We start from the raw sequence: 14,606 nt of genomic DNA, 5'->3' as shown, positions 1-14,606 counted from the left end.
TCTAATCCGACAAACTAACATAAGATATCCATAATAAATAAACTAACTCTATTGCGGTCTAAGAGTTTAAAACAATTGACTAGTTTAAATAGCATAAAAACCTCCGAGGAATCAAAGAATTGAAGATGACCAAAGCTCTCAATCATAACCCTGGAAAAATTGGGAAAACAACGGGATCAGATACATTGAGATGAGTTCATAATGCTATTTACATTTATTGAGTTTAAAACCCTTAAACCCAAATCCTTTTATACTAACATACTTATAGACTTGATTATGGAATACAGTATTGAAATGAAATCCCAAAGTATATATATATCCCACAGTATAATCCAAAGTAGATGGGAATAAATCCTCATCGAATCCCAAAGTAGGCCAGACATTGGTCAGCCAATCCCAAAGTACTTACTGGTGCACGCAGTCTCGATACAAGCCTATCGAGTAGCTCGTTTCATTCCAGATCCATAATCCTTAAAACAGTTCGCAAACAGTTGTAATACTAAAATAATTTGTGGTACTTAATAAAGCGGTAAATAACACTACAAACTCACTGCTTGCTTATCCACGTGAAAATCTTGGCAAACAGCTAAACCTGCGTAGACTCCGAAGCACGAGTAGTCGACGGGTCTAAAATAAGGTATAAGTTAAAATCACATCAACCCCTAACACTAAGAATACTAGACACCACATAGGACTAGTATCTCAAACAACAACCAAGGTACAAGCCAAAGTAAATGCCACAACATAACATTCATACATATACAATCCCATTTCCAAAGTAATTCCAAAGTATAACAACAAGTTAAGCATAATTGAGTTCCCCTTTGAAAACATAATTCGGAAGCTTAAATAACTTGAAAACCTTAAAATCATGTGAAATCCCAAAGTAGTGAATTAGCCTTCAAGCTTAATCTCACATGTCAGATGACCCAAGTCTATCCCGACCCAAAGATACTAAAGTAAACCAAAGTATGAATCCGGAACCTTTAAATCAAAACATTGCTCATTTGAAAACATGGAACTCAATCATAGCTTAACAACAACGATTCATTTATAAATCAATCTCGAAACTAGCCACAAATGGCCGTACCACCCAAAGTAGACACCAATGTGTCAAGATCACAATATTGAGTTTTAATGGAATCCTATTATGCATTTACATCAATTAATTCAGATCTGAAATAGACAATTCATGTCAACCCTTTTCGTGGCACAACTTCGCCATTTTTACGCGTAATTGTCAAATGATGAAACCAACGATTCTTAAGCATAGTAAACATGTTATACACTTCCAAAGCACCTTAGAATCACTTATGGGCAACCACTTAGGTTTTGAACAACAATCAAGTCGAAAAAAATCGATTTCATGCATTACGAACCCAATAACCAACCTTAGATCAATCAAACAAGCCAAACAACATCAAGTTGAATTCATTAACCTACAACAGCCCTAAGTATGGATTTCCAGCAATATAATATCACCCAAAAACAGTAATTAATCAAGCCAATATCAACCCAAAGACCTAGCATTCAATCCTAACAATTTACATTGTAAGTCTAGGGTATAACTCAATCGCAACACACACTAGAGTCATCCTAACATACAATTCAGATTCAACATCATAAAGACAGTAGATAAAATCATAACAACAACTTCAACGAATCTAGAAAGTGATAGACACGATTTGGCGTAAAAATGGTACATACCCGATGTGAGATGATGAAACGAATTGAAGAACAAGTGAGATCAGATTAGAGGTGATATCTATAATACCCAAGTTCTGGAAAACAACGATTAGCAAGTAATGAATCGATACGAATGACGAAGCTATGATTTCATAAAGGAAAAGTGTAAGAATTTACTTACCAAAGCCACACGATTGAAGAAATGGAAGAGAAGAAATCCAATTCAGAGTGTTTTTATGATTAGGGTTCAGCTAGGGTTTGTAAAAAGTGAAAAAGAGCGTTTAAAATCAGATAACGGGTCTATTTATAGACCCCGCTGCGCATCTATCAGGTAAGGCGCGTTGCGAGGCGCGTTGCGAGGCGTGACCATACCATCGCACCTCACCTGCTGGTGCAACAATGCACCAGGCGCGACGCGAGGGGCGATGACTCCATCGGGCCTTCCGTCGCGCCCCACAGGGAGGAGCCAGACGCTAGGTGAGCCATCGCGCCTTCCGTCCCGCCTTACCTGCTGATGGCCTAACAAGGCCAAAAACACGGCCCGAGGCCCACGGGCGACGACAGACCAAAACCGAAGCAAAAGATGGGCCAAACCAACCCCAAAGAACGAGGAAACAATCAACACGGTGACAGAACAACACTGGAAAACACGGGATATTACATTAGCGATTTAAGCAAAACATTTACAAACGTTACGAAACAAATCTAAACGTTTCACCTTTTTAGCGATTTAAGCCAAACGTTTACAAACGTTACGAAACAAATCCAAACGTTTCACCTTTTTAGCAATTTAATCCAAATGTTTACAAATGTTACGAAACAAATCCAAATATTTCCCCTTTTTAGCGATTTAAGCCAAACGTATAAAACGTTAAGAAACCAATCCAAACATTTAAAATGTTACGAAACAAATCCAAACATTTCATCTTTTTAGCGATTTAAGCCAAACATTTAAAATGTTATGAAACCAATTCAAACGTTTAAAACATTATGAAACAATTCCAAAAGTGTCACCATTTTAGCGATTTAAGCTAAATGTTTAAAACGTTATGAAAACAATCTAAACTTTGCACATTTTCAGCGATTTAAGCCAAACATTTACAAACCTTACAAAACAAAACCAAAGGTTTCACCTTTTTAGAAATTTAAGCCAAACGTTTACAAATAATACGAAATAAAACCAAACATTTCCCCTTTCTAGCGATTTAAGCCAAGCATTTACAAACGTTACGAAATCCAATTCAAACGTTTAAAATGTTACAAAACCAATTCAAACTTTTACAAACGCTACGAAACAAAACCAAATGTTTCACCTTTTTAGCGATTTTAGCCAAACATTTACAAACATTTCGAAACAAATCCAAACGTTTCCCCTTTTTGGCAATTTAAGCCAAACGTATAAAATGTTACGAAACAAATTCAAACGTTTCACCTTTTTAGCGATTTAAACCAAACGTTTCACCTTTTTCGCTATTTAAGCCAAACCTTTACAAATGTTCTGAAAGTAATCCAAACGTTTAATACGTTACGAAACAAATCCTAACATTTCACGTTTTTAGCCATATAAGCCAAACGTTTAAAACTTTACGAAATAATTCCAAACGTTTAAAACGTTACAAAACAAATCCAAACGTTTAAAACGTTATGAAACAAATGCAAACGCTTCATCTATTTAACGTTAAGCCAAACATTTAAAACGTTACCAAACAAATTCAAATTTTTAAAACGTTACGAAACAAATCCAAACGTTTGGATTTGTTTCGTAACGTTTGTAAACGTTAATCTTAAATTGCTAAAAAGGTGAAATGATTGAATTTGTTTCGTAACATTTGTAAATGTTTCGCTTTAATCGCTTAAAAGGTGAAACGTTTGGTTTTGTTTCGTAAAGTTTATAAACGTTTGGCTTAAATCGCTAAAAAGGTAAAACGTTTGGATTTGTTTCGTAATGTTTTAAATATTTGGATTCAATCGCTAAAAAGGTGAAACATTTGGATTTGTTTCCTAACATTTTGTAAAGATTTGTCTTAAATCGCTAAAGATGTGACACGTTTGGACTTGTTTTGAAACGTTTGGCTTAAATCGCTAAAAAGGTGAAACGTTAGGATTTGTTTCTTAACGTTTGTAAACGTTTGGCTTAAATTGCTAAAGAGGGGAAAGGTTTGTATTTGTTTCAAAACGTTTTAAACGAAATGCTTAAATCGCTAAAAAGGTGAAATGTAAGTATTTGTTTCGTAACGTTTGTAAACGTTTGTCTTAAATTGCTAAAAAGGTGAAATTTTTTGATTTGTTTCGAAACGTTTTAAACGTTTGACTTAAATCGCTAAAAATGTGAAACGTTAGGATTTCTTTCGTAACGTTTTAAACGATTAGCTTAAATGTCTAATAGGTGAAACATTAGGATTTGTTTTGTAATGTTTGTAAATGTTTGGCTTAAATCGCTAAAAAGGTGAAACCTTTGGATTTGTTTCGTATCGTTTTGAACGTTTGGATTTCTTTCGTAATGTTTTCAACGTTTGGCTTAAATCGATAAAAAGGTGAAACATTTGGATTAGTTTCGTAACGTTTGTAAACGTTTCACATAAATCGCTAAATAAGTGAAACGTTTGAATTTGTTTCGTAACGCTTTAAACGTGTGGATTGGTTTCGTAACGTTTTAAACGTTTGGCTTAAATTACTAAAAAGGTGAAACGTTTGGATTTGTTTCGTAAAGTTTGTAAACGTTTGGCTTAAATTATTAAAAGGGGAAACGTTTGGATTTGTTTCGTAACGTTTGTAAACGTTTGACTTAAATCGCAAAAAAGGTGAAAACATTTTAATCATTTAGATAGGTTGGTAAACGTTTGGCTTAAATCGCTAAAAAGGTGAACAATAGGATTTGTTTCGAAACATTTTAAATGTTTGGATTTGTGTCGTAACATTTTAAACGTTTGGCTTAAATTGTTAAAAAGGTGAAACGTTAGAATTTCATTCATAACATTTTAAAAGTTTGGCTTAAATCACTAAAAGGTCAAACCTTAGCAATTGTTTCGTAACGTTTTAAATGTTTGGATTTGATTTGTAACATTTTAAACGTTCTGCTTAAATCGCTAAAAAGGTAAAACATTTGGATTTGTTTGGTAACGTTTAAACGTTTGGCATAAATCGCAAAAAAGTTTAAACGTTAGGATTTATTTTGTAATATTTGTAAACATTTTGCTTAAATCGCTAAAAAGACGAAACGTTTGGATTTGTTTCGTAACGTTTTAAATGTTTGGAATGAAATGGAATGGTTTCATAACGTATTAAACGTTTGGCGTTAATCGCTAAAAAGGTAAAACATTAGGATATGTTTCGTAACGCTTTAAACGTTTGGCTAAAATCGCTAAAAAGGGGAAACGTTTGGATTTGTTTCGTTACGTTTTAAACATTTGGATTGGTTTTGTAATATTTTAAAGGTTTGGCTTAAATCACTAAAAAGGGGAAACGTTTGGATTTGTTTCGTAACGTTTGTAAACGTTTGGCTCAAATCTTAAAAAGGTGAAATGTTTGGATTTGTTTCGTAACATTTATATACGCTTGGCTTAATTCGCTAAAAAGGTAAAACGTTTGGATTTGTTTCGTAACGTTTTCAATGTTTGGATTGGTTTCGTAACGTTTTAAACGTTTGAATTAAATCGCTAAAAAGGTGAAACGTTTGGATTTTATTCGTAATGTATTAAACGTTTGGATTAGTTTTGTAGCGTTTTCAAAGTTTTACTTAAATCGCTAAAAAGGTGAAACGTTTGGATTTGTTTCGTAATGTTTGTAAATATTTGGCTTAAGTCGCTAAAATGGGAAAACGTTTAAAATGCTTGGATTAGTTTCATAACATTTTAAACGTTTGGCTTAAATTGATGAAAAGGTCAATCGTTTGTATTTGTTTCGTGAAGTTTGTAAACGTTTAGCTTAAATCGCTAAAAAGGTAAAATCTTTGGATTTAATTCGTAACGTTTTAAACGTTTGATAGATTTCGTGACTTTTTAAATGTTTGGCTTAAATCCCTAAAAAGGTAAAACGTTTGGATTTGTTTCGTAACGTTTGTAAACATTCGGCTTAAATCGCTAAAAAGATGAAACGTTTGGATTTGTTTCGTAACATTTTAAACATTTGGATTTTGTTTCGTAATGTTTGAAACGTTTGTCTTAAATCGCTAAAAGGGTAAAACGTTTGGATTTGTTTCGTAACGTTTGTAAACGTTTCGCTTAAATTGTTAAAAAGGTGAAACATTTTAAATGTTTGGATTGGTTTCATAACGTTTTAAACGTTTGGCTTAAATCGATAAAAAGGTGAAACGTTTTGATTTGTTTCGTAACATTTGTAAACTTTTGGCTTAAATCGCTAAAAAGGCGAAACGTTAGGATTTGTTTCATAATGTTTTAAATGTTTGGCTTAAATCGCTAAAAAGGTGAAACATTAGGATTAGTTTTGTTTTAAATGTTTGGATTTGTTTAGTAATATTTTTAACCTTTGGCTTAAATCGCTAAAAAGGTGAAAGGTTTGGATTTGTTTTGTAACATTTTAAGCGTTTGGCTTAAATCGCTAAAAAGGGTGAAATGTTAAGATTTGTTTTGGTACGTTTTAAACGTTTGGATTTGATTCGTAACATTTTAAACCTTCTGCTTAAATCACTAAAAAGGTAAAACATTTGGATTTGTTTGGTAACGTTTAATCGTTTGGCTTAAATCGCAGAAATGTTTAGCGTTGGGATTCGTTTTGTAATATTTGTAAACATTTGGTTTAAATCGCTAAAAAAGGTACGTTTGGATTTGTTTCGTAACGTTTTAAATGTTTGGAATGGTTTCGTAACGTTTTAAACGTTTGGCGTTAATCGCTAAAAAGGTAAAACAATAGGATTTGTTTCGTAACGCTTTAAACGTTTGGCTTAAATTGCTAAAAAGGTGAAACATTTGGATTTGTTTTGTTAAGCTTTAAACATTTGGATTGGTTTCGTAACGTTTTAAACGATTGGCTTAAATCACTAAAAAAGGGAAACGTTTGGATTTGTTACGTAATTTGTAAATGTTTGGCTTAAATCATTAAAAAGGTGAAATATTTGGATTTGTTTCGTAACATTTATAAACGCTTGGCTTAAATCGCTAAAAAGGTAAAACGTTTGGATTTGTTTCGTAACGTTTTCAATGTTTGGATTGGTTTTGTAACGTTTTAAACGTTTGGATTAAATTGCTAAAAAGGTGAAACGTTTGGATTTTATTCGTAACGTATTAAACGTTTGGATTGGTTTCGTAGCGTTTTCAAAGTTTTACCTAAATCGCTAAAAAGGTGAAACGTTTGAATTTGTTTCGTAACAGTTGTAAATATTTGGCTTAAGTCGCTAAAATGGGGAAACATTTAAAATGTTTGGATTGGTTTCGTAACATTTTAAACGTTTGGCTTAAATTGATAAAAAGGTCAATCGTTTGGATTTGTTTCGTGATGTTTGTAAACGTTTAGCTTAAATCGCTAAAAAGGTAAAATCTATGGGTTTAATTCGTAATGTTTTAAACGTTTGATAGGTTTCATGACTTTTTAAATGTTTGGCTTAAATCGCTACAAAGGTAAAACGTTTGTATTTGTTTCGCAATGTTTGTAAACATTTGGCTTAAATCGCTAGAAAGATGAAATGTTTGCATTTGTTCCGTAACGATTTAAATATTTGGATAGGTTTTGTAACGTTTTAAACGTTTGGCTTAAATCGCTAAAAGGGTGAAACGTTTGGATTTGTTTCGTAATGTTTGTAAACGTTTCGCTTAAATCGTTAAAAAGGTGAAACATTTTAAAGGTTTGGATTGATTTCGTAACGTTTTAAACGTTTGACTTAAATCGATAAAAAGGTGAAACGTTTGGATTTTTTTCGTAACATTTGTAAACGTTTGGCTTAAATTGCTAAAAAGGGGAAACGTTAGGATTTGTTTCGTAACGTTTGTAAAAGTTTGTCTTAAATTGCTAAAAAGGTGAATTTTTTTGATTTGTTTGGAAACGTTTTAAAAGTTTGACTTAAATCGCTAAAAAGGTGAAACGTTAGGATTTCTTTCGTAACGTTTTAAACGTTTGGCTTAAATCTCTAATAGGTGATACGTTAAGATTTGTTTTGTAACGTTTGTAAATGTTTGGCTTAAATCGCTAAAAAAGTGAAACGTTTGGATTTGTTTCGTAATATTTTGAACGTTTGGATTTGTTTCGTAACGTTTTCAACGTTTGGCTTAAATCGCTAAAAAGGTGAAACATTTGGATTTGTTTCGTAACGTTTGTAAACGTTTGGCATAAATCGATAAAAAAGTGAAACGTTTGAATTTGTTTCATAACGTTTTAAACATGCGGATTGGTTTCGTAACGTTTTAAACGTTTGGCTTAAATTACTAAAAAGGTGAAACATTTGGATTTGTTTCGTAATGTTTGTAAACGTTTGGCTTAAATTATTAAAAGGGGGAAACGTTTGGATTTGTTTCTTAATGTTTGTAAACGTTTGGCTTAAATCGCAAAAAAGGTGAAAATATTTTAATCATTTAGATTGGTTTGTAAACGTTTGGCTTCAATCCCTAAAAAGGTGAACAATAGGATTTGTTTCGTAACATTTTAAATGTTGGATTTGTGTCGTAACTTTTTAAATGTTTGGTTTAAATTGCTAAAAAGGTGAAACGTTAGAATTTCATTCGTAACATTTTAAAAGTTTGGTTTAAATCACTAAAATGTCAAACCTTAGAAATTATTTCGTAACGTTTTAAATGTTTGGATTTGATTTGTAACATTTTAAACGTTCTGCTTAAATCGCTAAAAAGGTAAAACATTTGGATTTGTTTGGTAACGTTTAAATGTTTGGCTTAAATCGGATAAAAGTTTAAACGTTAGGATTCGTTTTGTAATATTTGTAAACATTTGGCTTAAATCGCTAAAAAGGTGAAACGTTTGGATTTGTTTCGTAATGTTTTAAATGTTTGGAATGGTTTCGTACGTTTTAAACGTTTGGCGTTAATCCCTAAAAAGGTAAAACATTAGGATTTGTTTCGTAACGCTTTAAACGTCTTGCTTAAATCGCTAAAAAGGTGAAACGTTTGGATTTGTTTCGTTACGTTTTAATCATTTGGATTGGTTTCGTAACATTTTAAACGTTTGACTTGAATCACTAAAAAGGGAAAGGTTTGGATTTGTTTCGTAACGTTTGTAAACGTTTGGCTTAAATCGTTAAAAAGGTGAAATGTTTGGATTTGTTTCGTATCATTTATAAACGCTTGGCTTAAATCGCTATAAAGGTAAAATGTTTGGATTTGTTTCGTAACGTTTTTAATGTTTGGATTGGTTTCGTAACGTTTTAAACGTTTGGATTAAATCGCTAAAAAGGTGAAACGTTTGGATTTGTTTCGTAACATTTCGGCTTAAATTGCTAAAAAGGTGAAACGTTAGGATTTGTTTCGTAATATTTTTAACGTTTGGCTTAAATCACTCAAAAGGTGAAACATTAGGATTTGTTTCTTTTTAAATGTTTGGATTTGTTTCGTAACATTTTAAACCTTTGGCTTAAATCGCTAAAAAAGGGAAACGTTTGGATTTGTTTCTTAACATTTTAAACGTTTGGCTTAAATCGCTAAAAAGGTAAAATTTAGGATTTGTTTTGTTACGTTCTAAACATTAGGATTTGTTTTGTTACGTATTAAATGTTTCGCTTAAATCGCTAAAAAGCTAAAACGTTAGGATTTATTTCGTAACGTTTTAAACATTTGGATTGGTTTCGTAACATTTTAAACGTTTGAATTAAATCGCTAAAAAGGTGAAACATTTGGATTTGTTTCCTAACATTTTGTAATGATTTGTCTTAAATCGCTAAAGACGTGACACGTTTGGACTTGTTTTGAAACGTTTGGCTTAAATCGCTAAAAAGGTGAAATGTTAGGATTTGTTTCTTAACGTTTGGCTTAAATTGCTAAAGAGGTGAAACGAAACGTTTTAAACATATGTTTTAAATCGCTAAAAAGGTGAAACGTAAGGATTTGTTTCGTAACGTTTGTAAACGTTTGTCTTAAATTGCTAAAGAGGTAATTTTTTTTAATTTGTTTCGAAACGTTTTAAACGTTTGACTTAAATAGCTAAAAAGGTGAAACGTTAGGATTTCTTTCGTAACGTTTTAAACATTTGGCTTAAATCTCTAATAGGTGATACGTTACGATTTGTGTAATACCCCGTAAAAATGTCTAAAATTTTCCGATGAGTTTTTAGTACAAATCCGAATCGTTTTCGATTTCAGTGTTTTTGTTTGTTGTCCGAGTAAATTTGGATTGGTTAAAGTTTTTAAATTGGTTTGTTTTATTTTAAATATATAAAAAAAGAGATTAATTATTGTTTTGCCTAAGGGTCTCAAACGAGACCCTTAGACAAAACGATAGGTTTCGTACGAGAACAGGAGTCTCGTACGAGACCTTGCACATTTTCTTGTGTCTCGTACGAGACTGTGAGTCTCGTACGAATCCTTGGTTGGCTGCGTGCAGCCTGAGTTTTCCCTCAACCTATATAACCAACTCTTTCACGTTTTTTCAATTCTTCTAACCTAAATCTCCCTCTTCTAAACACCATCAGCCGCCACCCTCACAATATCAATGTAAAACTTCATCATTCATCATTCAAACAATCTCAATTCGGTAAGCTCTTCACCTATACTCTTTATGTTACATACGATATCGTCTTGCCGCTCGTAACTCATGGTGTTCATTGATTAGCTTGCATATCAATATAACTTCACGTCCAAATCGATTCATTTTGTCTCCGGAATCACTGAGCTTCGTTATAATACAAGGCGGTACGTAAATCTCTTGGCTTGAGCTGCGATTACGGTCACGTTTTGTAACTCTCTTTACTGCCGAATAATCCTTGACTTCTAGCTTGCTATTTCCACCTCATCGAGTTGTTCTTGTCAATTCTTGTAGATCCGACGATATCTACGAACCTCACGTTTTTGAAATCGATAACGGTACGTCAAACTCCTTCGTTCTACACATTTCGGTTCACTGTAACCTTGCTCTGTTTTCTGCCGATTGCTAGGCTATGAGTTCTTGATGTTGTGCTTGATTGTTAGGCCTTGAATTGGTGTTTATTGTTGGAAAGCCATTGATGTGTTGTGATTTAAAGTTCAAGAATTGATTATGTTAAGAAATTGCCATATGTGTTGAGTTGACATGGAGTAGAATATAAGATTTGGTTTGATAATCTGTTAATCAATCAAAGAGATGGTTAAATGGCAAATATGGTCACCATTCCTTTTTGCTTAATCTTGATAAATCCTTTAAGTTAATTCCATTTTGTTTCAATAATAACTTTAATTTTAAATAGACAATTTGTATATGTAAATTTTTATAACTTAAATTAATATAATTACTCGGGTAATTATATGTAATTTTAATTGTAATGTCAATTTGACTAAATTACGTTTTAGGCCCTGAAGTTTTTAAAAGACTTATTTAAGTAAAATTTTATCTATTGGATAACTTTTGGTTTTTGATTAAAATATGGATTAGTAAATTTATATCAAATAATTAATTTGATTTCGGATATCAAATTGGATAAAGTACAATTTAGTCCCTAATTGGCAAAAGTATAGATTAGTCCCTAATTGGCTAAAGTACAATTTAGTCCCTAAACTTTTATTAGATTTATTTAATTAAGTTTTTGGGTTGTAACTTGGGTTGCTTGAAATCGAAGTTATTGAGTTCCGCTTTTAAAATGGATTATTATTTTATTGATTTGTTTTCTAAATATAAACTCGGGTTTATATTGATAAATGTTTTGAGTCGGGTTAGACTTGGGTCACCCGATAAGTGAGGTTAGCTTGGTAGTTATTACTAACTCGGCTAACCTACTATTTGGAAAATAATTATTATTTAAAGATTATTAAATAATATTTATAAATTGGATTCTAAAGCGAGAACTTAATAGACTTATATTAATTGGGCTTTATTACCTAATGGGTATTTTTGTGTGTTCTGGCTTGTGTTATTCCGACGTGTTATTTGTGCTAGTCCTATATGTGGTGTCTAGTACTCCTTAGAGTTAGGCTCTGATTTTAATGAGGATTTTAATATTTTATTTAAACCCGTCGACTGTTCGTACTTCAGAGGCGAACCAGAGTTAGATTGCTTGTCAAGTTTCACGTGGAATAGCAAGCACTGAGTTTATATCTCTATTTACCTCTTTTTCGGCATTGTGGATTTGATTTGGAACGTGCTACTCGATGGGCATCATTGGGACTGTGTGCGCACCGATAATGATTACGGTATAGAGGTAGGTTTGAGATACGTCTCACCTTAGTGTTACTTCTAACATATAACCATTCAGAATCAAGTTCGAAACATAACAAGAAAAATGTTGAAATGCAAAATAACAACGAATGCAAGAAAACAACCAATTTGTAAAGGATAACCAAACTGACAAATCAAGTTTGAAAACACGGGGTATTACATTCTCCCCAACTTAAAAAAATTCGTCCTCGAATTTAACACAAAGCACAAAACACAATATATGCGCACAAAGCAACCAAAGTAGAACTTATAACACAAATCCCAAGTACTAAAATAGCATCGAACATTCGAAGCAACGCTAAACCCAACGTACCTCAAGGAATGAAAGATAACAATTCAACATGATGGACTCCGTCCCCTAAGTATACTCCCCAACTATATAACCGAATAAAACTGAAACCATAAGCATACCTCAACTCATCAACCTACGCACTTGCACAACCACAACTTAACACGTTTACCTCGAATGATAACTCAAATCACCACTTACATAAAATAACAACTCAATTTTTTTACACCAAGTATGCGCAAAATTATAAATTCGACAGTTCAACACTCCAACTATTACTTGATTAAACAAAATATAAACCTCCAAGATTATTCAACTATAAACATTAAACATGCTCACAAGGAAGGTTACTAAACTCGTTCGAATTCTAACAACTATCAAGACAGCCTTGAGAAGGTTCAAGGACAAGCCCGAAACTCAAATCACAGTTCTTACAATACCAAAATCTAACAGTTCAAATGAAATTCTTGAAATCCCCATTAATAACATCATGCAATCCTTGCCACCTACTTAACATCTCTACACCTACTATCCCATATCAAATATATAAATAAACTTGTTATATCAAACGAACGGTCTAGTCCAAAATTAACTAGATAAGGTTCTCGCCAATATAAATCAGCCAACTTTAAAACATTATGAAAATCGAGTTGTACACACGACAAGGACTAAGCTCGACAAGACCATCAACCTTAATGAATCAATAAACACTTACTCACCTACCGACATTCCAAAGAATATGTCACTTTAACCTATGATAACGAAATCTCCAAGTTATATACAAACCGACACATTGAGAAAGATTCTTCCACTCCAACTATTACTTGATTAAACAAAATATATGTTTGAGATACGTCTCACCTTAGTGAGAGAACCCGAAGTAAACACCATATAAGGCACAACACCCAACCAAAAATCATCCAAAGTATATCTCATATATGGCACAACGGCCAACAGATCACCCAATGTTTAAGCAATAACCATTATAAAGTAAAGCATCAGTAACACATAAGACCGACCCTCGACATTCCTATAGATGAAGGTAGAAAATTTTGAAAACAAAAGATGACGTTTCAAAAGACAAGACTTGAATCCTAATTCCGCAGTAGATCCTATGACATGACAAAAAACACTTAACATGCCTCAAAGCGATAAACACATAACATGCAATTATTTGGCCTTAGTTCGAAACTAAAGCTCTGATACCAACTTTGTCACGACCCAATTTCATGGATCGCGACCGGCGCTAGGGTATGGGTATGTTCGTACCAAAACCCGTAGCAAGCCTCGCGGATAACCTTATATACAAATAAACCTGCAAGAAAACCACTGCTCGGGGGCAACCGAGACTCCAACCTAAGTCTAACAGTTTATACAACAGTTCTAATATCATAACTTGATAATAATCCGAAACTGTGAATCATGCCTCAAATATAATAATCCAATGTAACATGCCAAAGTATAATAATATAAAAGTCGTACCACCACGACAAACCAAAGTATAATAATCAAACACTATACTAGTTCTACTGCGGTCTAAGAGTTTAAAACAACAGACTAGTTTTATTGATATAAAAACCTCCAAGAATCAAGAATCGGAGTGGACCAGCTTTCAAATCATAAACCTGGAAAATTTGGGAAAACAACGGGGTCAAATATACTGAGATGAGTTCGCAATACTATTTACATTTATTAAGTTTAAACCCTTAAATCAAAATCTTTTATACTAATATAATATGATTATGGAAAACAGTATTGAAATGATCCCAGCGTAAGTATGACATAGCATACTGATAAACCCAGAGTGGACGGGAACATATCCTCGTCATATACCAGCGTAAGCAAGACTTTAGTCTGCCGATCCCAGAGTACTTACCGGTGCACACAGTCTCGATACAAGCCTATCGAGCAGCTCGTTTCAATCCAGATCCATAATCCGTAAAAACAGTTCAAAAGCATTTATAATATTAAAATATGATGCGGTACTTAATAAAGTGGTAAATAGCACTACAAACTCACTGCTTGCTTATCCACGTGAAATCTTGGCAAACAGCTAACCCTGCGTAGACTCCGAAGCATGAGCATTCGACGGGTCTAAAACAATGTATAAGTTAAAATCCATTCAACCCCTAACTCTAAGAATACTAGACACCACATAGGACTAGCATCTTGAACACAACCAAAGTACAACCAAGTAAGGTAAACATCTATGTATCAAACAAACCAAAGAATTCATATCATTCACTTTAAAAAATTTATGCAAGTTAGCTTAGATGAGTTCGTATCCATAAAAACAAAACCGAAGTCCTTTTCATAACTTAAATAGTTCTTTT

At 32.9% G+C, this 14,606-nt stretch overlaps 1 long non-coding RNA gene across 1 annotated transcript; it reads right to left on the bottom strand.

Moving 5' to 3' along the window:
- Window positions 1-13,676: 13,676 nt before the first annotated feature.
- On the bottom strand, window positions 13,677-14,350 carry LOC126653532 (uncharacterized). Its single transcript, XR_007632255.2, has 2 exons — window positions 14,293-14,350; window positions 13,677-13,898 (listed from the first exon to the last, which is right to left on the bottom strand). It is a non-coding gene; the product is annotated as an uncharacterized LOC126653532 (long non-coding RNA).
- Window positions 14,351-14,606: the final 256 nt, after the last annotated feature.

This window comes from Mercurialis annua, linkage group LG6 (genome assembly GCF_937616625.2).
Source record: "Mercurialis annua linkage group LG6, ddMerAnnu1.2, whole genome shotgun sequence".
Lineage (NCBI taxonomy): Eukaryota > Viridiplantae > Streptophyta > Magnoliopsida > Malpighiales > Euphorbiaceae > Mercurialis > Mercurialis annua.
Note: the sequence above shows the minus strand (reverse complement) of the source record. Positions and strands in the feature narration are given on the sequence as shown.